The 26,595-nt window shown below is 36.0% G+C and overlaps 1 pseudogene across 1 annotated transcript; it reads left to right on the forward strand.

The window, feature by feature from the left end:
• Positions 1–13,142: 13,142 nt before the first annotated feature.
• On the forward strand, positions 13,143–16,237 carry LOC144576824 (RING finger protein 11 pseudogene; annotated as a pseudogene). The gene has a single exon (XR_013519386.1). The product of XR_013519386.1 is annotated as an RING finger protein 11 pseudogene (transcript).
• Positions 16,238–26,595: the final 10,358 nt, after the last annotated feature.

Raw genomic sequence — 26,595 nt, forward strand, 5'->3', positions numbered from 1 at the left:
ACCTCCCACCAGGCCCCTGATCCAGCATTGAGGATTACAATTCAACATGAGATTTAGGAATGAACAAATATCTAAACTATTCCATTCTGCCCCTGCCTCTCCCAAATCTTATGTCTCCCTCACACTGCAAAATAAAAGCATGCCTTGTATACATTCCCAGCAGTCCCCTAAAGTCTTAACTCATTCCAGCATTAAGGCAAAAGTCCAAAGTCTCTTCTGAGACAAGGCAAATCCCATATATACCTATGAGCCTGTAAAATTAAAAACAAGTTAGTTACTTCCAAGATACAATGGGAGTTATAGGCAGTGAGTAAACATTCCCATTGTAAAAGGGAAAAACCATCCAAAAGAAGGGAGCTACATGCCACATGCAAGTTAATAATGCAGTAGCACAGTCATTAAATCTTAAAACTCCAAAATAATCTCCAGTGACTCCATGTCCCAAATCCAAGGCAAACTGGTGCAAGGGGTGGACTCCAAAGGCCTTGGGAGCTCCACCTCTGTGGCATTGCAGGGTTCAGCCCCCATGGCTGCTTTCAAAGGCTGGTTTTGAGTGCATGCAGCTTTTCCAGGTTAAGGGTGCAAGCTGCTGGCAGATCTACCATTCTGGGGTCTGGAGGACAGTGGCCTCCTTCTCATAGCACCACTAGGCAGTGTTCCATTGGGGACTCTGTGTGGGGGCTCCAACCCCACATTTCCCCTTGGCACTGCTGTAGTAGAGGTTCTCTATGAGTGCTATGCCCCTAAAACAGGCTTCTGCTGGGATGCCCAGGGTTTTTCATACAGCCTTTGAAATCTAGGCAGAGGTTGCCAAGCCTCATTCACTCTTGCACTCTATGTGCCTACAAGCTTAACACCACGTGAAAGCTGCCGGGTTATGGTTTGCATAGTCTGAAGCAGGAGCCTGAGCTATATCAGGGACCCTCTGAATCAAAGCTGAAGCCAGAGTAGCTGGGATGCAGGAATCAAAGTCCTCAGGCTGCATAGAGCAGCAGAGCCCTGGATCTGGCCCACAAAACAATTCTTTCCTCCTAGACCTCTGGGCCTATGATGGGAGGGGCTGCTGTGAAGGCCTCTGAAATGCCTTTGATATTAGCACTTGGCTCCCTTTTAGTTATGCAAATAACTCTAGCAAGTGGTTGCTCCACAGCCTATTTGAATTCCTCTCCTGACAAAGTGTTTTTTCTCTGCCACATGGCCAGCCTGCAAATTTTTCAAACCTTAATGTTCTGCTTCCCTTTTAAATATAAGTTCCAACTTTCAGTCATTCCTTTGCTCCTACATCTGAGCATAGGCTATTAGAAGCAGTAAGACCACATCTTGAACCCTTTGCTCCTTGGAAATTTCTTCTCTCAGATACCCTAAATCATCACTGTAAAGTTCAAACTTCCACAGAGTCCTAGGGCATGAACAGAATGCAGTCAAGCTCTTTACTAAGGCATAACCCATGTGACTTTGCTTTAGTTCCCAATAAGTCCCTCGTTTCCATCTGAGATCTTAGCAGCCTGGACTTCATCACCCATATCACTATCAGAATGTTGGTCACAACCATTTAATCAGTCTCTAAAGAGTTCCAAATTTCCCCTCATCTTCCTGTCTTCTTCTGAGCCCTCCAAACTCTTCCAACCTCTACCTGTTACCCAGTTCTGAAGTTATTTGAACATTTTTAGGTATCTTTATGGTAAAGCCTCACTTCCAGTACCAATTTTCTGTGTTAGGCTGTTTTGCTATAAAGAAATAGCTGAGACTGGGTAATTTAGAGAAAAGAGGTTCAATTGGCTCATGGTTCTGCAGGCTTTAGAGGAAGCACAATGCTAGCATCTGCTGGGCTTCTAAGGGGGCTTCAGGAAGCTTACCCTCATGACAGAAGGCAAAGGGAGAGCAGGTATATTGTATAATAAGACAGCAGCAAGAAACAGAGTTGAGCAGGAGGTGCCACATTCTTCTAAATTCCCTGATCTCATAAGAACTTACTAGAATTAAGAGTACCAAGTCATGAGGGATCTGCACTCATGATCCAAACACCTCACACCAGGCCTCACCTCCAGCATGGGGGATTACAATATAACATGAGATTTTGTCAGGGACAAATACGAAAACACACATCAGACCTTTTTTGTCATTTTATAGTGACCTTCTTTGTCTCTTTTTACAGCCTTTGGTTTGTAGTCTATTTTATCTAAATTTAACTACCCCTGCTCTTTTTTGGTTTCCAGTTTCATGCAATACTTTTTTTCCATCCCTTCACTTTCAGTCTATGTATATATAGGTGAACTTTATAGGCAGCATATAGTTGCATCTTGTTTCTTTATCCATTTAGACACTCTATACCTTTCATTGGCAAATTGAGTCCATTTATACTCAGTGCTATTATTGATAAAGACTACTATCGTCAATTTGTTGTTTAGTTTCTCATTGATTTGTAACTCCTCTCTTCCGTTTTTCCTGTCTTCCTCTGTGGTTGACTCTTTTTCTGTTAGTATGTTTAATTCATTGCTTTTTTTGTGAATCTATTACAGGCTTTTGCATTTGTGATTATGTAAGGCTCACAAAAAAATCTTACAGATATGACAAGTTATTTTAAAGAGATGACTACTTTAGATCTCAAAATGTGAAAACAAAGAAAAATTTAAAAAACAGAAATTTAAAATTTCACTCCCCCATTTTGACTTTATGTTGTCTCAATTTGTATATTTTTATACTACTTATCTCTTAACAGGTTGCTGTAGCTATTATTGTTTTCCATAAACTTGTTGTCTGGGCTTCATACTGGAGTTATGAGTGTATTTCACATCACAATTACATCCTAAATTTGTCTGTGTACTTAATTTTACCAGTGGGTTTTATACTTTTCAATGTTTTCTTTTCATGTGTTAGTTTTGTTCTTTTAGATAGAAGTTAGCATTTCTTGTAAAATTAGTCTAATGGTGGTGAATTCACTCAGCTTTTGTTTTCTGGGAAAGGTTTTATTTCTCCTTTATAGTCAAAGGAAAACTTTGCTGGGTACAGTATTATTGGATGGTAGTCAGAAAATGTTACTACACTTACTCCTGGCCTGATTTCTATTGAGAGGTCTGTTACCCAATGAATTAAAGCTCCTTTCTGTGTTATATTCTTCTTTTCTCTTGCTATTTTTAATATCCTCTATTTATTCTTGATCTTTGAACATTTCTTATATCCATGGGTATCTAATTTGGAACAAATTTGGTGTTCTCTGGCCTTTCAATAATCTTTTTTTTTTTTTTTTTGAGACAGAGTCTCACTCTGTCACCCAGGTCAGAGTGCAGTGGTGTAATCTTGACTCACTGCAACCTCTGCCTCCCATGTTCAAGCAATTCTCCTGCCTCAGCCTCCTGAGTAGCTGGGATTACAGGTATGTGTCTCCACACCAAGCTAATTTTGTATTTTTAGTAGAGATGGGGTTTCACCATGCTGGCCAGGCTGGTCTTGAACTCCTGACTTCAGGTGATCCACCAGCCTCAGCCTCCCAAAGCACTGGTATTACAGGTATGAGCCACTGTGCCCAGCCCTCTGGACTTTCAATATCTGAATATTTATCTCTTTCTCAAGTTTTGGAAATTTTTCTGTTAATTTTTTTTTAAGGTTTCTACTCCTTGCTCTTGCTCAGCTTCCTCTAAAACACCAACAATTCTTAAATCTGGTCTTTGAAGTAATTTTCTATACCTTGTAGGGAATCTTTGTTCCTTGTCATTCCTTTTTCTCCTTTGATTGTGTATTTTTTTTTTTTTGAAACAGTCTTACTCAATCACCCAGGCTGGAGTACAGTGGCATGATCTCAGTTCACTGCAACCTCCAACTCCCAAGTTCAAGCAATTCTCCTGTTTCAGCCTCCCAAGTAGCTGAGACTACAGGTGCTTGCCACCATGCCCAGCTAATTTTTGTATTTTTAGTAGTGACAGACTTTCACCTTGCTGGTCAGGCTGGTCTCAAACTCCTGACATTAGGTGATCCACTCTCCTTAACCTCCCAAAGTGCTGGGACCACAGGCATGAGCCACTGTGCTCAACCAACTGTGTATTTTCGAAGAGCCTGTTTACAGCTTACTGATCCTCTCCTCTGTGTGATCCGGTCTACTCAAGGGTTCCTACTGAATTTTCCAATTCAACTAATGTATTTCTCAGTTCCAATATTTGATTTTTAAAATTAATCTCTTTGTCAAATTCTGTCATAAGTTCCTGAACTGCTCTTCTGTGTTATCTTGAAGATCACTGATTTTTCTTAAAACTGCTATTTTGGATAATTAGTCAGAGTTCACACATCACCATCTCACTAAGGTCAGTCACTAGTTCCTTGCCTTATCCATTTGAGGAGGTTCTCTATTTGTTGTTGTTTCCCGTATGTCTACATCTTTGCATTGAAGAATTGGTTATTTATTCCAGTCTTCTCTGTCTGGCTTATTTTAGTTTTTATTAGATATCTTTACTTAGAGATTCTTTGTAATCTACTTTTTTATTACTTTCTCCACTAGGTTTTAGCCTCTTTTTTGGCACTAAATGGTACCTTAAGCACAGGTTTGCCTCAGTTCTAGTAAACAATCAGAGTGTTGCCCATCCCAAATTGGGAAGACCCCACAGGAGATATTCCAGTAGTGTGTAGAAAGTCTGGTTAGGGGCTTTTGCCCAGGGGAATGATGGAACAAACCTCCTACATCATGGTGCTACTGAAAGGCCACTCTGATTGATTTGGCATCTCCTTTGGTGGAGTAACAGAGCAGAGTTTCCATGGCTGGGGATGATAGTCCCACCTCCTTGCTTTGTATCTGGCTGTTGTCAGGAATATTTTTTCCTTCACACATTCCCAATGCTTCCTATGGGTTGAAGCAGGGACAGGTCTCCTGTCAGGAACCCAAGATGGTGGGGAAGCAGGTTATCCATCTCAATCTCACTTTTACCAGTATAGAAACCATGAGTCAGGAGAAGAAATGTTCTACACACATGGTGCTGGGCAGATTACGGGGAAAGGCATTGAAGATAGGGAAGTCCAATTCTATTACTATCTGCTCAAATATTTTAATTTTTAATTTTTGTGGGTAGATGTATTTATTTATGGAGTACATGAGATTTTTGATACAAGCATGCAATGTGCAATAATTATATCCTAGAAGATTGGTATCCAACCCCCCAGCCATTTATCCTTGCATTCTAAATAGTCCAATTATACTCTTTCAGTCATTTTTTAATGTACAATTAAGTTATTATTGACTATAGTCACCCTGTTTTTTCTAGCAAATACTAGGTCTTATTCATTCATTCTAAATATTTTTTTGTAACCATTAACTATCCCCATCTCCCCACAACCCCCCACTATGCTTCCCAGCCTCTGATAACCATCCTTCTACTCTTTACCTCCATAATTTCATTTGTTTTTATTTTTAGATCCCATTAATAAGTGAGAACATGTGATGTTTGTCTTTCTGTGCCTGGATTAATTCAACCATAATGACCTTCAGTTCCATCCATATTGTTGAAAATGATTGAATCTCATTCTTTTTTATGGCTAAATAGTACACCACAGCAAAAGTACCACTTTTTTTTTTTTTTTTTTTTTTTGAGGCAGAGTCTAGCTCTGTTGCCCAGGCTGGAGTGCAGTGGCATGATCTCGGCTCACTGCAATCTCCCCCTCCTGGGTTCAAGCGATTCTCCTGCCTCAGCCTCCCCAGTAGCTGAGATTACAGGCATGCTGCAACATCTGGAATTTTTTTGTATTTTAGTAGAGATGGGGTTTCACTGTGTTGCCCAGGCTGGTCTCGAACTCCTGAGCTCAGGCAATCCGCCTGCCTCAAACCTCCCAAAGTGCTGGGATTACAGGCATGAGCCACCGTGCTCAGCCTAAGTACCACATTTTCTTTATCTATTTATTTGCTGATGAACACTTAAGTTTCTTCAAAATCTTGGCTATTATGAACAGAGCTGCAACAAACATGGGAACGTGGATATCTTTTCAATAGGTCAATTTCCTTTCTTTCAGATATACAGAGAGCAGTGGGATTGCTGAATCATATGGTAGCTTTATTTTTAGTTGTTTTGAGGAACCTCCAAACTGTTTTCCACAGTGGTTGTATTAATTTACATTCCTATCAACAGTGTATGAGGGTTCCCTTTTCTCCATATCCTTGCCAGCATTTGTATTGGCTATCTTTTGGATATAAGTCATTTTAAGTGGTGTGAGATGATATCTTGTTGTTTTGATTTTCATTCCTCTGATGGTCACTGATGTTGAGCACCTTTTCACATATCTATTTTCCATTTGTATGTCTTCTTTTCAAAAATGTCTATTCAAATATTTTGCCAGGTTTTCAATTGGATTATTAGATTTTTTTCCTATAGAGTTGTGCTCAAAGATTTTTCTTCTTGACTTCTCTGTGATTCTATGAACTGTTTTATCTTCATATTTGAGTGCTGGAATATTGCTGGTGGTAATCTCAGTGCTCTCATTTGTGGTTTTCTGTGACAGGGACTGAAGCCAACTTGCTTCTACACCATTTTAGAACCCAAAGTCTCTCCACAGGGCTGCTTGAGTGTCCTAATGACATGTCAGCTGGATTTCCCAAGTTCAATGAGTTCTGAAGGACATATACACCTGCATAACCACTAACACAACCAACATACAGAATATTTCCATTATCCAAACAGTTCTTTAAGGTTCCTTTGTAGTCAGTTCATCTCTTCACTCCTGTCTCCATATAACCATCATTAGCTTTCTGTTATTGTTTTTTAGTTTGTATTTTCTTTCTTCCTTTTCTTTTGAAAAGACAGGGAGTCTTGCTCCGCCATTTAAGTTGGAGTATAGTTACATGATCATAGCTCACTGTAACCTCAATCTCCTGGGTTCACACAATACCCCTGCCTCAGCCTCCCGAGTAACTGGACTACAGGCATACACCATTATGTCTACATACATTTTTAATTTTTTCTCTACTGACAGGGACAGGGTCTCGCTATATTGCCCAGGCTGGTCTTGAACTGTGGGCCTCAAGTGATCCTCCCACTACAACTCGAGTGTCCTCACAGCACGTCAGCTGGCTTTCTCAAGTTCAGTAAGTCAAGTGTCTCAAGTTCAATAATCCCAGCACTCTCAAAGTGCTGAGATTACAGGCATTAGCCGTTGTGCCTGGCCCAGTTCACATAAATGAAATCACACGTTATATTGTTTCCATGTAAGGTCTCTTGCACTCAGCATAATGTTTTTGAGATTTGTCTATTCTTTTTTATCAAGTAGTATATCATTATACAGCTATACCACAAAAAAAGTTCTTAATTATTATTAATTGAATTTCATCAATAAAAAATTTGTGGACATTTGTTTCTTTATCTTGTAATGTAGGAAATATCCTGCAGAATATCCTCAATTTTGCTTCTTGGCCTGCAAAGCCTAAAATATTACTAACTGGTCCTTAATAAAAACAGTTTTCTGACCCTGGAATAGCAGAATAGTCATGATTTGGGTACTTGCTATAATTGCAGATTCTCAAAACCTACACTAGAACTATTGACTTAGAATCCAGATTTTAACAAAGTCCTAGGTAAATCATACATATATCAAGTATGAAAGGCACTGTTTTTTTCGAGCTTTTAAAATTTCACAATTATAACAAGAAAATAATGCATTGTATATGTGCAAGTGAGAAACAGCTGTGTGTGTGTGTGTGTGTGTGTGTGTGTGTGTGGTCTCACAGAGCCATTCGTGCCTATGACATTCAGAAAACTATTACTGGCATCTAAAACAAACTCATAAAAATATCCAAATAAAATGTGAAGACATATACATGTTGAATTTTTTTCAATATTGCATAAAATATAAAAATTCTGTATAAAATTTTTATATTTTATAAAAATTCTCTAAATGTAAAATTATTGTCTTTAGATAGAAAATGTTCATTATTTTATAATCCTACAATATTAAATGATTTGCTAAAGTTTCTTGTTAAAGCACTTTGCAAAAAAAGCAAATGAAGCACAACTAAAAACTGTTTTGTCTTCTGTAAAAGGATGCACTAGTGATTGGCAGGGATTAACAGATGATCATCTTCATGCATGTGAAAAACAAGCCCAAAAGGTCACCAGGGTTTTCATTTACTATATGCTATAAAATTCATGCAGCAAACTTACTTGGCATGTATTTTTAATACTATATGTATCTTTTAATCAACAAATTAAAAGTTAAAGAACAAATCATTGAATTTCTATTAACATTTGCTGAAAAAGAATGTAGAATGTGAAGATTTTCTCTTCATGCAAAAAGTATGAACAAGACATTTTCAAAATCAGAGAAAACTAATTAATATAACTAAATTTGCTATAAGCAGTAACAAGTAGCATTGTGTTACTAAACTCAGACAGCTGTTCGGTTTGTAATCATCTCCTATATCTAACTGCAGTAAGCATTTTGGGTTTCCTAGACTACATTTAAAATTATATTTATGTAACTATTTACTTTAGAACAGGACTTTCATACTTTCACTGATTTAATTCTGTCAAATTTAAGTTTTTATTTGAGACCTTTAATAAAATATTCAAAATAAAGAAAATATGTAAGTCTATTTTTGATATTTACTTTACCAATATTAGCTTGAAAATAGCAATGTCTTTACTTCAAACAATCTTTTCCAGAATTTTTTGATTCACTTTGTATCTTTTTGCACACATGCTAGTTCTAAATATATATCTGAATTCTAAATGACTTCTCTTCATATTAATAGTCTAAAACAAGCTATTAAATCTTCCTTATAGCAAGCAACAATATGCCAAAACACTTGTTCTGTATTGCATACTTTAATAAAAAGGACCTATAAACACTAAAAATTATTTTAGAAACCCATTTCTTCATTAATAAATATCATACTCCCCATTCACATGACAAAATTTGGCACTACTCAGAAGCTGTCATAGTAGCTGTTCAAAGATCAGATTTTTTCAGGTTTATCTCATCTTATTTCAAAATGTTACATGTATTATGCTTGAAGCCAGATCATATAGTCTCTTTAAGACAATCAGAGATTCACCTGAACTAGTCCTACTTTAGAAAGTCAAAGTCTTTTAAATGGCATTGTTAGAAAATCATACAGTAATAAAACAATAAGAGAACATATCATTTTGTTTCTGTTTGAGGCTCTACTAAATTTATTATTCACTTTAAGATAGACTTGAATTGTAAAAACGTAGACAAAATAATTCTTTACAATTTTTTATATTCTAAATGATCTATATATTATTTAAAACCAATAAATTGTTAATTACAAAATAATTAAAAAGGCATTTTATTTAAAACTGATATATTTATCTGGGAATTATAAAAGAAAATTTTAAAAGATTATGTAAAATTAATTATTAACAGAAATATTAAAAAGGCACTCTTAAAATTCTAGGTTTAAATATCAGTAATTGGAGAACCTACAGGCCATAATAAGCCCTGATTTTTAAAAGTCAACAAAAAATGTTTCCGTGTAAAAAATACTTTTTTCAATTTTAAGGTAAAATTAGAATAAAATTGGAATCATTAACATGCATGAGCCAAAAATTAGTTTAGAATAAAGGCCAATTACAATTATGGAATCTGCATCTGTTCATTACAACTTTGTCAGTTTTCCAGAATATGAGGCTACGCAGTTTTTACAAATGACGTAAACGGAAATGTGTTTAGAAACGGCTAAACAATGTGTGCAACATGCAAAAAATGTGATGTTACAGCTAAAAAGGAATTCACTCTTCTTCACCCTACTATTTATACAGACTTCTCTTGGTTCTATTTCTATGGACATTTTTCTTACTCTGCATAATTTTGCCAATTGAGAAACTGACTCAACATTCTTGGAATATTTGAAATTTCTACAAATATGAAACATCTCCTACCAAGGTGCCTAGAATGGCTTACAAAGAATTTAGATGACTGAGGAAAATTGCATTAAATTTCTCTGATAAATATGTAGCAAATGTTTAAATGAGTAATCTTAAGGCTATTTCTAATCTGTGGGCTCAGCTTTTTGGGCAATCAATGGACTTCTTAGAACATGCCATATTTAGCTGAGAAAAGGCTATCCAGGTTAGTAAGAAAGAAAATTCATTTTGGGCAGATCAAGTAGTCTAAAAGTGACAAAATGATACAAAATAATAACAAAGAAATAAGCCTAAAGAGAGTTAAGAAGGTTTTTTTAAAAATCAGATAAGCATTTCCCATAGTCTCTTAGAAACTGAGAAAAATGAGTTTTCTCATAAACAAGTTTCAAAAATGTCATGTTATCTTCCACCTCTAAGAGATTCACAGTATTTAATTAATATATTAAAGATTCTGTGAGCTAAGTGCAAAAAAGAAATCAATTTAATTTTTGTACATGAAATCTCTACCCATTTTTGAAAATTTCAACCCTCATATTTTCCCACAGAAGACAATTTGGAAAGGCTTTGATAATTTTAGATATTTAGGCAGTAAAATGTGCAAAGCAAAAATGGCCCACATATGAAAAATGACTATGTTAAAAAAATCATCTAAAAGAATTGAAAATAAAAGAAATGGGAAGGTAAGCCCTTCCTTGGGTATTATTCATTCATTCAACAAATATTTACTGAGCTTTAACTGTGACAAACATAATGCTAGATACTACGTACACAGTTTTGATACTGTTCCTGCTCCCACTCTCACATTTCCCTCCCAAAAGGAGTAGAAGTCTTTTTGAGACTTCTGTTACATGAGTGAACTATCAATTTCAACCCAAATATAGTGTTAACCTAGTTTCATAAGCACTAACATTAGTAAAGGCACTTAACGGGCAAGGAAATGTTAATAACTAAATGCTGATTCTATAAGTGTTTTCTCAAAACTGAAAACTGAAGAAACTGAATGTCTGTCCAAATTAAACATTAATAAATTGATGCTAGTGATGACATACTGCTCTCAGAGATGGGCATGAGACATAGGATAATCTAGATATGAGATACAGGCAATCATATTCATAATCTATGCCTTTTAGGACAATAACAATGATTCAAATCTTTTAAATAGCTTTAAGATATTCAGCCGACAGGGAATGCCATATTGCATGTGGCTTTTAATTAAATGTTACCAATAATGCAAAACAATATCATTTTTACCAGGAGACATACTCAGTCGATATAAACCTGCTTGAAAGGCTCTCAATGGGCAAATCTAGGATAATGCAGCATTGAAATAACTAATGATACCAATGGACATTTTATGTATTCATTTTTTCTGAGAGAGAGAGAGGGTATCGCTCTTTTGCACAGGCTGGAGTCCAGTGGCACAATCATGACTCACTGAAGCCTTGACATTCCCAGGCTCAAGAAATCCTCCTGCCTCAGCCTCACGAGTAGCTGGGACTAAAGGTGCACGTGAGTTCCTACTAATAGCAGTAAATAAAGGAAAAGGGATAATTCTTCCCAAAAAGTAGAATCCCAACTAATAAATGTGGTATAAAGGTAGTAGTGGTATGTGGGGGCTGAGGGAGTGGTGGAATCACTATTTATCATGAATAGAATTACTCTGTTTGTTTGTTTGTTTGTTTGTTTATTTGTTTAAGACAAGTCTCCCTCTGTCTCCCAGGCTGGAGTACAATGGCATGATCTCAGCTCACTGCATTTGCCACCTCCCAGGTTCAAGCGATTCTCCCATCTAAGCCTCCCAAGTAGCTGGGACTACAGGCACATGCCACCACACCGGACTAATTTTTGTATTTTTAGTAAAGTTGGGGTTTCACTATGTTGGCCAGGCTGGTCTTGAACTCCTGACCTTGCTTTTTAATGACCACTTGTCATAAAAAAAAAAAAGACTGAGGAATTATTCCCTTTTGGACTTGTTGGTCATATGCATGAAGATGATCATCTGTTAATCTCTACTAATCACATAAGAAAGACATGACAGGCCAGGCATGGTGACTCACACCTGTAATTCCAGGGCTTTGGGAGGCCGAGGCGGGTGTTCAAGAGATTGAGACCATCCCGGCCAACATGGTGAAACCCTGTCTCTACTAAAAATACAAAAATTAGCTGGGCATGGCAGCACTGGCCTGTAGTCCCAGCTACTCAGGAGGCTGAGGCAGGAAAATCACTTGAACCCAGGAGGCAGAGGTGGCAGTGAGCCGATATTGTGCCACAGCACTCCAGCCTAGTGACAGAGTGAGACTGTCTCAAAAAAAAGAAAAAGAAAAAGAAAGACGTGACAACTAAATACAAGGAGGGGTTTGGCAAAATTTAGAACTTTTTTCTTTTGCTTTGAAGAACATTAGTTGGGAATCGGGCAAAATTTAAATAAGGTCTGTAAATCAGTTAATAATATTGATCAGGCTGGGGCTCATGCCTGTAATCCCAGTATTGTAAGAGGACAAGGCAGGTAGATCACTTGAGCTCATGAGTTCAGGACCATCCTGGACAACATGGTGAAACCCCATCTCTCCAAAAAATATTACAAAAAAATTAGCCGAGCATGGTGGTGCATGCCTATAGTTTCAGGTACTTGTGAGGCTGAGGTGGGAGGATCACCTGAGCCCAAAAAGTCAAGGCTGCAGCAAGCCATGATTGCTCGTATTTGGGACTGAGGCAGGAGGATCACTTGAGGACAAGAGTTGAGACCAGCCTGGGGAACACAGGGAGACCCTGTCACTATGAAAAATTTCTTTTGTGTGGTAGTGTGTACCTGTAGTCCTAGCTACTAGAGAGGCTGAGGCAGGAGGACTGTTTGAGCCTGAGAGTTTGAGGTTAACATGAGCTACGATCACGCCACTGTACTCCAGCATGGGTTACAGAGTGAGACTCAGTCTTCAAAATAACAACAATATTGCATCAATGTTAATTTCCTGTTTTCCATACACGGTACAATTAGTATGATTGTGTAAGATGTTAACATTTGGGGTGAAGAATGTACTATTTTTACAATTTTTGTAAATGTAAATTAATTCAAAATAAACTTTAAAAAGAAAAAAAAAACTATTATTTCACAAACCACCGTAACTGTTTCAAGTGAGAATCATCATCAGTAGATGCTAAAACTAGTGGATGAAAGTATGAGCAACAATATATTTACATAGTCTCAAAGTATCCCACATACTTATTAATTTCAAAGTAGAAAATGGAGAAGACTGTCAGTGCACAGATCACACACCCCAGCCCTGGAAGATGGGGAACGGCCTCAAATCCCCCACCTTGGATGACATCTCACTTCTTCAGGAGTCTCAGTCCGACTGAGCTAGCTTTGGCGAGGGAAGTAAGCCAGATTAGGAGCCACAGCCATGATCCAGCTTAGTTCCAGTTCCAGTCTGCCATCAAGTTCCAGTTCCAATCTACTTCCAACACCTAGCCCAACTCAGCTAGCAACTCAGCTGACTGAAGAGGAACAAATTAGGATAGCTCAAACAATAGGCATTATACAACATCTGCCTAAAAGAATTTTTGACCCTAAAAGAGATGGATCGGAAAAAAAAAGATCCAGGAGTGTGTGATCTGATGATGAACCTTGTTTAGGGGGACCCAATTCAATTTCTACCGCACATGTGCATCTATCACCTGCACTGTAGAGATGACTGGTTAATGACGGCATTCACGTGCCTGTCCTGCATGGAGTTAGTTGATGCAGCACTGCTTTCATCCTATGAGACTACTGAGCCAGGATCTCTCATCTGACATCAAGTGAACCATCATTTTGGGTGGTTTTAATCTTTTGTCACTGAGCCCAAAGAGCCATGATTAGGAATTAAGATCATGCACAAAAATTTCCTTAAAATTCCTGGATGGCTGCAGTTGTTGGGGGAAAAATAAGTGATATTTTAGAAACTTACGGGGAAAAGTAAGATGTATTTTTATGTAAAGGCTTGAATCAAGATTTAAAAATATAACTGTATTTTGACCTTGTTATTGCTCCAGTCTATAGGAATTGTGTTGTTATAGCAGCTGTGTTTGTTTAAATTGTGTATATTGAAGATAAGAAAAAGATGGTAGTTATTTTTCCTAAATGAAATCATTCTTCTCTTCCCCCTCCTACCCAAATTCTTTTCTAATGTTGCTGGCATTTGGGTCAAGGTTTTATTAAAAGCTACATTTTATAACACTGGCACACACACAAAAAGTAGTTTTAAGCTTGTTTGCACAGTTCTCTTTTTCCATTGGAAATGGAATTCATTGCCTTAGGTCTTTTAAAATAGTGTATTATCATCACTGAGGCCACTAGTATGCTTGGAAACCAGTTATAATCTGTCGTAAATACTATATTCTGTTTGCAGTTAGGAAATGCAGAATTCAAAGTGATCTTCTAGCTCGTAAGCAAACTGAGATGCATTATCTCTTTTCTATAAAAAATAAGTTAATGTATCAATAAACCAACTCTACTCAAGTGGGGTTTAATATTACACTTTCCTATGTGTTTTATCTAATTATTTTGGTTGTTAATATGGTGACAATTAACATATTAGGTATGTTTTTTATATGGTAAATTTTAAATATTAAGCATCCTGATTTGTTGAGATTGAATTATGCCACCATGTTTATGACAAAGGAAGGTGGCACCATGGTGAGACCTCATGAGAAATAGTTACTCAGTTGTAACAATTTTGATTTATCCTGTTTCCTGTGACCTCCCTCCCTCTTGTCTTGAATCATAGCAAAAGGATACTGCATCTCTCATTACTGTAGTGCTGAGGTTACAGACGTTACATAAAACACATCTTACTCCCTGTTTCTTGGAAAGGTATCTCTTACGTCCTGCTAGCTGACTGACAAAATGAAGCAGGTAGAATAAGTATAATGGTGTTTCACATTTTGCACACAAACGCAGAATTTGAATAACCACATGACTTCATAGTTGTGATCTCAAAAAAGAAGGAATTGCTCTTTCCTACTCATCACTATTTTTCACTGTTCTTGAAATGTGAGTGTTCAACTGCTAATTTGATTCTCATTTTTTAATAATTGATGTCTTTGCTAGTTTGGTTTTCATTTTTTAATACTTGATGTCTATGTCATCAAGTATTCTGCCATGTTCATTCTTCCCTCTTCACCTGGCTAGCGCATACTAACCCTTCACAACTCTATTTTATTGTTACCTCTTCTATACTCTATAAACAAAATATTCACTCTCTGACCATAAGTCAGAGTTATTATATTAAGTTATTCTAGACTTTTATAGTTAGCAGAGAAAGAAAGAGCATAGAACTGAGCTTTCAGCCTGAGTACTGAATATTAAAAGTAGCAAAGGTATTTCAAAATTAAGTTCATTGCTGGGCATGGTGGCTCATGCCTAATATCACAGCACTTTGAGAGGCTAATGTGGGAGGATCACTTCAGGTTAGGAGTCTGAGACCAGCCTGCGCAACAGAGAGAGAGATCTGTCTCTATAAAAAAAATAATAAAAATTAGCACCACAAAGATATTCCTCAAGAAGAGTAACCCCAAGGCACATAATCATCAGATTCACCAGGGTTGAAATGAAGGAGAAAATACTAAGGGCAGTCAGAGAGAAAGGTCAGGTTACCCACAAAGGGAAGCCTATCAGACTCACAGCAGATCTCTCAGCAGAAACCCTACAAGCCAGAAGAGAGTGAGGGCCAATATTTAACATCCTTAAAGAAAAGAACTGCCAAATGTGGGTGAAGGGGAGAAAGCAAACAAAACACATTGCCATGTGTGTACCTATGCAACTGTATTGCATGCTCTGCACATGTACCCCAAAACCTAAAATGCAATAAAAAATAAAAATAAAAAATAAATTACATGATTTCATGTAATTTTCCCTTAAGTGAAAAAAAAAAGAAAAAGAAAAAAGAAAAGAACTTTCAACCCAGAATTTCACATCCAGCCTAAGCTTTACAATTGAAGGAAAAATAAAATCTTTTATGAACAAGCAAGTACTCAGAGATTTCATTACCACCAGCCCTGCTTTACAAGAGCTTCTGAAAGAAGCATTACACGTAGAAAGGAACAACCAGTATTAGCCTTTCTAAAAATATACCAAAAAGTAAAGAGTATCAACATAACAAAGAATTTATATCAACTAATGGGCAAAATATCTAGCTAACATCAAATGGCAATAATTTTAAATTTAAATTGACTAAATCTCCCAATCAAAAGATACAGCCAAAACCCATCGGTATGCTGCATCCAGACCCATCTTACATGCAAGGATACATAAAATGTGAAAACAAAGAAATGGAGAAAGATTTGTCAACCAAATGGAGAGCAAAAATAAATAAATAAATAAAAAGCAGAGGTTGTAATTCTCACCTCTGATGGAATGGATTTTAAAGCAACAAAGATCAAAAGAGGACATAATGGTAAAAGGATCAACGCAACAAGGAGAGCTGACGATTCTGGATGTGTACCCACCCAATAAAGGATACATAAGACTTGTAAAGAGACTTAGACTCCCACACAGTAGTAGTGGGAGATTTAAACATCAATATTAGATAGATCAACAAGACAGAAAATTAATAAGGATATCCTGGACTTGAACTCATATCTGGAACAAGTAAACTTAATAAACATTTATAGAACTCTCCACTTTAAACACACAAGATATGCACTCTTATCAGCACCACATCACACCTACTCACAGGTTTAAATGAAATATTGGTTGGCCATTATTAAGCACAATTGATGGTATAAGGGAGGTTTTCAATACCCATTTTTAGACTGCATTCTAGCCTGGGCAATTAAGCAACACTCCCGTTCTCTCTCCCTCCTCCTCTTCCTCTTTTTTCCTCTTCTTCATTCCCCTTTTTTTCATTCTTTCTCTCTTTCTTTCTAAAAAAAAAAGAAAGAAAGAAAAAGAAAAAAATTAACTAGTCATGGTGGTGTGCATCTGTGGTCCTAGCTTCTCCGGAGGCTGAGGTAAGAGGATCACTAGAATCCAGGAGTTTGAGGGTACAGTGAGCTATGATCACACCACTGCACTCCAGCCTGAGCAACAGAGTGAGATCCTTGCTCTTAAAAAAATAATTAATTGATTAATTAAAATTAAGGTAATTGAGGAAAGCATAAAATCATTTGGGTATTTTTTTTAATCTCTGCAGAGATGGAACATATCCTGTCATTCCCACAGAGTAAAATGGAAAGCTCCATGAACAGTGAGATTTAGTGGGTTCATCCTTGGCAAATAATCAAGAAAAAATGCCTATGTGTCCTGCTTACATGTTATCAACCAAATGGCAATGATAATGCAAAAGGTGAACAGAAAACTTAAAAACTAAAGAATAAGTTATCTAGATTAGTTTCAAATCAGATTTATCTTTTTTCACATTCTACTCAATCCAGTATAACCAGGTTTCCATCATCACTTCATGAGACTATCCTCAGAAAGATCTATAAATGTACTTTTCACTAAATCCAATGCATATTTTTAGTCCTTCATCTCTTGATAATGTTTGATAATACAAATACTTTCCTTCATGAAATGGTCCTTTCTCCTGGCTTTGATGACGTACACTTTCTTGATTTCTCTCTCTCTCTCTACTCTGCGTCTAGTATCCTTGCATGCCACTCTTCCTCTAGTCATCTCTTTATTGACATTTCTCAAAATTCTGTCCTCGATCATAATCTCTTCTCATTATATACCCTAACCTTGGGGGAGGGGGTCTCATCTCACATTCCTGGCTTCAAAAACCATGTATTGCACATATGAAAGTGAACCCAATGATCATCCTATGTTCCTGAGATTCATACCCACAAATGGACCTATGGACACATCCAATTGGATATCTTTCAGGAACATCTAACTCAACATGTCAAAAACCAAACTTATTATCTCTAGTCCCTATGGTTCCTGCCTCCCCCAAAACTGCTCTTCCCTTTTCATAAATGGCACTATCATTTTCTCAGGACCAAAACCTGAGAATTATCTTTTATTTCTCATTTGTCATTACTTCCATTTAAGAAACTATTAAGTCTTGTACATTCTATCACTTATCATTTGCATGCATTATATTCTATAAAGTTGCTATAAACACTGACTTGGTGAACACTAAACCATCATTCCTAGAGGAAATACAGGGTTACATTCCTGTGAGCCTCTGTTCACAGATTTTCAGCAATCGGTCAACACACAACATTGTCAGATATTCCTAAAAGACATCCAACTGGACATGTCCACAGGTCTGTTTATGAATCTCAGGAACAGTTTAGGATAGGATAATCTTTGGGTTCACTTTCATATGTGCAATACATGGTTTCTGAAGCCAGGAATGTGAGGTGAAACCCCCTCCCTCAAGGTTAGTGAGTATAATAAGAGACTCTGGTCTCGGACAGAAGGTGTGTTTCTGTTTAAATACGCCTTTCATTCAGTAACATTGAACTCATGGTTAACAGCAGTATAACTCAGACCAAAACAAAGCTTAGCTTAACAAACATACTTGACCCATAAATTACATCATAGCCTTCTTGCACTTAGGAACACTATATAGATAGTACTTTAAAAGTATGGTCAGGGCCAGGTTAAACAGTGAAATCACCAATAAAAAGCACAGGTATGAGAAAAACATAGCAATGAGTAATAGGTGAAAAAGACATTTGTTTACAGTATAACAACTGAAAGAAGACAGAGGGTTGCCTGGTTCAACCTCAGCTGGGAACATGTGCATTGGACAACATAAATTTTTTGCTGCTGTGTGTCCACAAATAACTGTGAAAATACAGTGAGTACTGATTTGGGGGTTACAAATTTTAGTGAGTAGGCAAAATTGCAAATATAGAATTCACCAGCAGGGATCAACTGTATCTGCTGAATCCACCTACTTTCCTCTATACCCATGTCTAGTTTAGACAACTCATACTGGTTAGGGATTAATCTGATAGTTTTTGAACTGGTCTCCTTGACTTGTTTCTGGCTCTCCTTTGATCTAGTCCGCAAGCAGTAGCCAGAATTGTTTTTATTCTAAAATCTGATATAATTCCTGTTTAAAATGTTTCAATGATCAGCCACAGCAAAAGCCAACACTTTAACAAAAGTTACAATGATATGATCTTTGTCTTTTCAGCCTCATTTCTTACTATTACCCTTTTTTCTACTGAGCTTCAGCCAAACAGAATTTACGGTTTCTCTTATTATTAGGCTTTGGTATATGCTATTTCTTCTGCCAGGTTTATTCTTCCCTCTTTACCTGGCTAGCTCATACTAACGCTTCACATTTCTACTTTATTGTTACCTCTTCCAGAACCTTTCCGCTTTGCGTTCATCCAGCACCCTACACTTCCCCTATCTTTCTATACTTACTTCCCTATACTTACCAATTCATTTTAAATTCTCTCTCTATTGTAATGGATTACTAGTTCCATTAGGACAGAGACTGCTATCACCCTTTCCTAGAGCCTAACCCAGTCAGTACTTTGCATACCCACATGTTCAAAATATCTGTTTAATGTCAGGTGAACAAATCTATAATCCCTAAGTATGTGAGAGGGTGGTATATCTGCACACCTTCCTGACTACCAGCTGATTATACTACACAAGTTCTGATGATCTTACAACTCTTTTTACTCAAACTAATTCTAGGTCCTCTCTGCTCTCTGGTCTACATTATGAAGTATTCCCTCTCTGTTGAAACATTCCCATTACAACATACACATGCTATTATTGCCCATATTAAAAATAGGAAGGATGAATGGAACCCATCCATAATTCTCTACCTTTCTTCACTATCATCCATTTTTCTGCTCCTTTAAAGAAAATCTTCTAAGGGATATGTATAGTTTATGCCTTTAATTCCTCACCTCCTAATCTCTACAAATCACCACACTGGGGATCCTCATCACTTCAATGAAATTATTTTTGACAAATTCACCAATAACTTCATATTATCAAATCCAGTGGTCACAGGTTTGTCTTCATCTTATTTGACCTCTCAGCAGTACTGTACACAGCCGACCATTTTATTCTTTATGAAATAATTTCTTCTTTCAACTTTTATGATATATTTTCTTGACTTTTCTTTTCTTGTTGACTATTTCTTCTCAGCCTTCTTTGCTTGTCTTCCTCTAACAACCTCTAAAAATAGAGTATAAGGCAAACAATACCAACAGAAACTATGGTGTGGTTGCTAAACACATTTCACTCAAAATAGTAAACACAAAGCTTTCAGGCAAACACCGCAAATTGACCATGTATTTTTTTCTTCTCCTTTCAGAAACTCCACTGAAATGATAGTTAAGGAATCATAAAAGTATAATTCCACAAAGACAAGAGAAAAAAAGATATATCAGTGGGTAAGAAAGTTCATGTTTCCTGATGATATAAAGTAGATGGAGGTATAGCAATTCCAGTATTCTGGAAGAGGCCAGAATAAGTTACCCTGATGGGGAGATCCTGATGAGAGAGAATACATCCTGAAAATCCTAGAAAGCATAAACTCCTGAAAGCATCAAGTACCAGAAGGAGGGGATGAGAGGGCAGGCTGAGAACTGGGGTCCAAGGTCTTTCCTCTTTCCACCACTCAGCCAGGTCATTATTCTTTCATTCCTTCTTTCTCCCATAGTATGATAGAAATTTGTGGGCTGGAGAATTTGAACAAAAAGGATTTCAGACACTGGGATACCAGACATAGTAGAAAATGGGACTGAACCATTGGATGGAAAACAAGAATTAAGCAGAAATATACACATTGAATAGTGGTACCCTCAGGTCTTGGGGCAGGATTGCTTGTTATCTGTTAAGATCTCTATTCACCTATCTTTCTTCAGGAATATAACACTTACAGTTTAGCTAGGTATATTCATCCAGATAAAAACTGTGCTTCTCAGCCTTGCTTGCTGCTGGGTATTGGCGGAATGGTGTACAACTTCTATTTGTACCTTAAAGGAAAACAACATAATGCTCTCTACTCTCCTTTCTTCTTCTGTCTACTGGTGGGAACATAATGTGATGGCAGGACCTAGGACAGCCATCCTAGACCATGAGACAAAAGTCACATATTGAGGATGATAGTGCAAGAAAAGAGTAGAAGCCCAGGAATCTGACATCTTCAAACTGCCATATCAGTCCTATATTGATGACTCCATGAAAGAAGAATACATTTATATTTTTCACATTTTTTATAGTAAACAAATGTGATATAAAATACAATACTAGAAGTCAGGTGTTACTAGAACAAAATGGATAATATATGGTTGACCAGCAATGGTGAGGGCATAGAAATGGTAGATTGGAAAGTAAATGATCCTGATTAAGCCACAACAAAATATCTGGCAAAACTGTATCCTACAATAATTTGGAAGATAAATTATTGTAGGCATAGAAATTTGTTAGAAAAATTCAGAATGTTGGTACGTGTAGGCTGCCACTTGCTATTTTGTACCAAAGCCCTGAAAGGGAGGGAGGGAGAAAAAGGAAGGAAGAAGGCAGATACAGGAAGAGGATGGAGGAAGGGCAAGAGGGAAGGATAAGGAACACACGGAAGCACACTCATACTCAAGCTAGAGTTGACTCTACAGAGACAACATAAAGTAAGGAAATAGGAAAAAAAAAAAAAAGGAAGAAAAGAAAGGAAGAAAAAGAGAAAAAGGCCAGACAGAGTGGCTCACTTCTGTAATCCCAGCACTTTGGAAGGCTAAGGCAGGCAGATCACTTGAGTCCATGAGTTCAAGACCGGCATGGACAACATGGTGAAACCCTGTCTCTACCAAAAATATAAAAAATTAGCCAGACCTGGTGGCACATGCCTGTAATTCCAGCTATTCAAAAGGCTGAGGCAGGAGAATTGCTTGAACCTGGAAGGTGGAGGTCACAGTGAGCAGAGATTGTGCCACTGCACTCCAGCCCAGGTGACAGGCAAGACTCTGTCTCAAAACAAACAAAAAACAGAAGAACTTGGACTTATGTTTCATATTTTATACAAAAATTAACTCAAAATCAATCATAAACTGAAGAGAAAAATGCAAAACTATACACTGTACTGTGAATGAAACCACATTTTACTCTGTTTTAGAAATAACTCAGATGTCCTTCAATGGATAAATGAGTAAATAAACTGTGATACATCCATATCAAGGAATACTACCAGGAGTAAAAAAGAATGAACCACTGATATATTTAACAACCTGAATGACAATTCAGAGAATTAAAATGAGTTTAAAAGAAGGCAATCATAAAAGTTTACATTCTGTATGATTCCATTTGATATAATATTCTGGAAATGAAAAAAGTGTAGAAATATAGTATGGATATATTAAAATTATGTAAGAATAAGCTGGGTGCAGTGTCTTATACCTATAATCTCAGCACTTTGGGAGACTGAGGCTGGAAGATCACTTGAGGCCAGGAGCTTTAGACCAACCTGGACAACATGGTGAAACCCCATCTCTACTAAAAATACAAAAATTAGCCAGGCATGGTGGTGCATGCCTGTAATCTGAACTACTCAGGCTGAGGTTTGAGAATTGTGTGAACTTGGGAGGTGCAGGCTGCAGTAAGCCAAGATCCTGCCATTGCCCTCAACAGCTCTCAAAAAAAAAAAAAGAAAACGAAAATTATAGAAGTATAATAGTATAATATATGAGGGGTCAATGAAAATGTTCTGTGTTCTGTGTCTTTAGTATATTAACATTAATGTCCTGGCTATGATATTGAACTATATATTTTGCAATATATTACCATTGAGGGGAACTGGGTGAAAAGTACATGAGATCTCTTAGTATTACTTATGGTTGCATGTAAATCTTCAATTATCTCAAATTAAAAAGTTTTAATTTTTTAAAGACTTTGAAAGTGTAAAACAAAGACAAAAGCCAAATAAGTATATCTGCCTGGGAAAGCTTTATGCTACACACTATAAAGTGATAGCTTAATTGTTTATCTTATATTCTGTGTGTTGGGTAACAGGTTTTGATAAAGACACTAATAAAAATAATTTAAATAAAACAATAATGCTGAATAAGTATAGAATAGCTCATTAAACTGAGCAAAAATGTATTTTTCATGTTAAAATCTATTATAAACATAACATTTCATCTTATTGCATGCAAAGATACATCTATTCTTATATTTTAGGCAGCTTGCAACCAAAAACATTTTGTCCCCTCAAAATTACCTTATAATGGATTTCTAATATATATTAAATCCCCCCAGCAATACCACATGACATTGGTGATCCTAGTTAATCTTATAGGCATGCTTATCAGTGTCAAGGGATAGGATATTTAAGTAACCATCTGGTGTAATTTGAAGTCTTAAAATGCTCTAAAAAATGATTAGTTGTACACTTTAGATTTTTAATTTTTTTCTTTTGAGAAAAAGATCAAATTGACACAAACAACATTTGCTAGCTGGGATTCTGGCCAATTTACTTAATATCTCTAGGTCCCAGTTTTTTCATCTATGAAATGGGGTTACATCCTATGACAAATTATATACTAAACTAAGAATATAGAAGTAGTTAGTAATGACTGCTCTGACAAAGGAATATCATTTAATAAAAATAAGTTTTGATAATAACTGACATTGCCTGGTTAATGCATAAATCATGTAACATAGGTAAAAACTACATCATGCTGCCTTTTCAAAACACTTGAAGTAAAGAAGCAAGGTCATTTTTAGGAAGAGGAACAAATAAATTGCTGGAGTTGTCTCAACAAGTAGTACAATGAGTGTAACATCATAAAAGGAGTTTTAAAAAAGTAGTGTACCCCCAAACCTAAAATGCAATAAAAAATTAAAAAAAAAAAAGTAGCGTAGACTGTGAACTACCAACACAGTCATTGTGTGAGGAGATACCAAAAAGGGAAGCTCTCTCTCTTGCCATGCATGTTTTAATCATGTTTTCTTTTTAGGCAAGTTGCCTAAACAATTTAATAATCACACACAGTGAACAAGGTGGCTTCAAAAAAGAACACTGTCAAAATTTACTTTGACATAATTTCCCATTAGTATAATGTTGATATCAGATGCTAATGGCAAGCAAAATGTAAAGCTGTTAAGAACAAGAGGCTTGAGAATGAAAATGCCTTGGTTTAAATACAAGCTCTACTACTTCCTAGCTGTAAAAGCTTGGTCAATTTATTTCATGTCTCTAAGCTTCAATTTTCTCATCTATAAAATCAGACAAGAATATTATAATAAAGTGCTTCACACAATACCTTTCCTATACTAAGAGCACAATTTATGGACATTAATAATAATCTTGGCTAATACAACTGCTCCTCAAGCTTAAGAATAAATACGATAATGAAGCAACATTTCAAATATCTTCACTGACACGGTAAAATATAAGAATTAAAATCATAACGAAACTGCAAAAGGGCTATTGTAACTGAAATAACTTTCATAGTCATCATTCTAAGAAAGTATTATACACTCTGGTTCATAAATGTCTGATGAAAGAACCATAATTTCCTATTTAGCTTACTGCTGGCAGTTTTCAAGTATAAAATTAAACAAAATTGTTATAGTCAATAATCATCTTCATACTCATGAACAAATGAAGAAAAATAAACAAAAATTTTAAATTGTTTATCCTACAAAGGACATTAATCAATTCATAGAAACATTTAATAAGAATTTTATGAATATGAATTTGTAGTACTGAGATAACTTGTCTTCAGAAAGCCATTTGTCATAAATAAACTACATTATGAAACACTTTAAGATTAGAAACTAGATCTCTAAATATTAAAGGATTTGGGTTTGGGAAGGAGAAATTAAGAAATTCTATAATTGTAAGTAACAGCTGCAGAGTCAATATTTAATCACTATATCGTGAGACAGTTCAGTAGTGGAAGACAGGATTAACATATTGCTTTAAAACATTCCATTACTTTCTGCATCTGTTTACTGATAATAAAAGACACAGCTGTTCTAAATGAAACACACTAACAGGTGTAAAGTGCCAATTTGGCATTTTACATAAAAGTTACTTCTCATTTCCTTATGGAATATTCTAAAGCAAAGTCTAAGTACAGCTACCAATAACTTAAAGGGGTTTTTTTTCATATTATTTGGATTATTCTAGTCATTAAGGAAAAGATACGCTTCCTTCTCCATGAATTTACGATTATTTTTAAACAATACACATCCTGAACTAATTATAATTACCCCAGATGTTTTCCATAAAAATGGTCACAAATTTGAACAATCAGCCTTTAAAGAAACTATAGAATAGATGCTTCAAATAACCAAAAACTTTTCTTTCCTGAATTTTTCTAATTCGTACTGTATGCAGTAAATTTAGTCAAATTTCTAGAGTAAACTATAAATTTGGTCAAATTTCTTCATTAAACACTTGTCTATTTTTCTACCACACATAAACATGATCAGAATCATGAGATAAATACTGGCATAATATTTGACATTACAGAGTACCTCAGTAGCTACTATAAACCACTTAACAATCAAATAATAAATTACAGCTGTCACTTGAAAAATTTTAAGAACATAAGAGATCAATAAAATCTAGAAATCCCCTTCAAAATTCAGTATCATAATGCATGTACCTCCACTTCAATTTTAAAAACTAACATACATCCTTTAAAACTAGTAACAAATAATAATGGGTCCTAATAAATGGTATGAAGAGTAGCACATCTCAGCTTTTTGTGTCCCATAAAACTTCAAAGATCCCAAAGTGTTGCTTGTAATTCTTACAACCAAGATGTGGCTATCTATATGGTAAATTCTGAAGACACTAAGTAATAAGCCTAAATAGTCTCCTTTCCTTCCACTGTCTAATATGCAACATTTCCTCAGAGGGAGTAAAATTCTTCCTCATGTGTATTTTCTAGTTTCCAACAATTCAAATAAACTTTAATCAATATGTAAATCCATAGAAAGAAATAATACAAAGGGAATGTCCCTTAGAGAAATATGCAGAAGCTTAACTTAAATCTGTGGAATAAACTATGCCTCTCCTTTAGTTGACATGTGAACAGTGCTCAGAAAGAAAATAGGTACTGAGGTTTGGCTTCTATCAAATAACATCCAATCTCTAGTGCAAGTAATAAGTTACAAAATAGTCCTTATAAATACCTTCTTAAAAGTTTACATATGCTATATATCACCTAAGAGTTGTGTCTTTGTGTTCATTGAGAATTTAAATAAGTGACTTTTATTGATACCATATTAGCAATTTAATTTGAATTCCAGTTTTAAGTACTGATTATCAGCAAAAAAAAAAAATGTTTATGCTTTAGCTCTTACAATTAGAGATGGCAGGAGAGAGGGAGGAGAAAAAGAGAATAGATCTTAAAATCTTTTTTTCCCATCTCTGCACACATTCCAAATTCTTATGATACTACAATTGGTTAAGAAAGTATAGTTCTGCATGAAGCTACTGGTTTATAGTAGTTTGACCCAACCATATTCACTCTTAGGAAAGAATTCAGGTAAGGTCAACAATCTTGCTATCTGTGAATCAAGACTTTGTGATACTGTGAAGCCAAAACAACAAACTACAATAAAGTAATACACTGTACCCTATGCTGACATAAGGCTGCAACCATTATCCTTAATGTCTATCAAACTAGTTCCTAAAACCATGCTTCCCATTCTACAAGATTTCTTTTATAAAAACTAGGTGTTATAAGTTATCATTACTTTTATGCAAATATAACTTTTAATGTTTGTTCTAAAGTAATTTAAATAACCATTTCACTTATAGTTGTA

This window comes from Callithrix jacchus, chromosome 6, assembly GCF_049354715.1.
Source record: "Callithrix jacchus isolate 240 chromosome 6, calJac240_pri, whole genome shotgun sequence".
Lineage (NCBI taxonomy): Eukaryota > Metazoa > Chordata > Mammalia > Primates > Cebidae > Callithrix > Callithrix jacchus.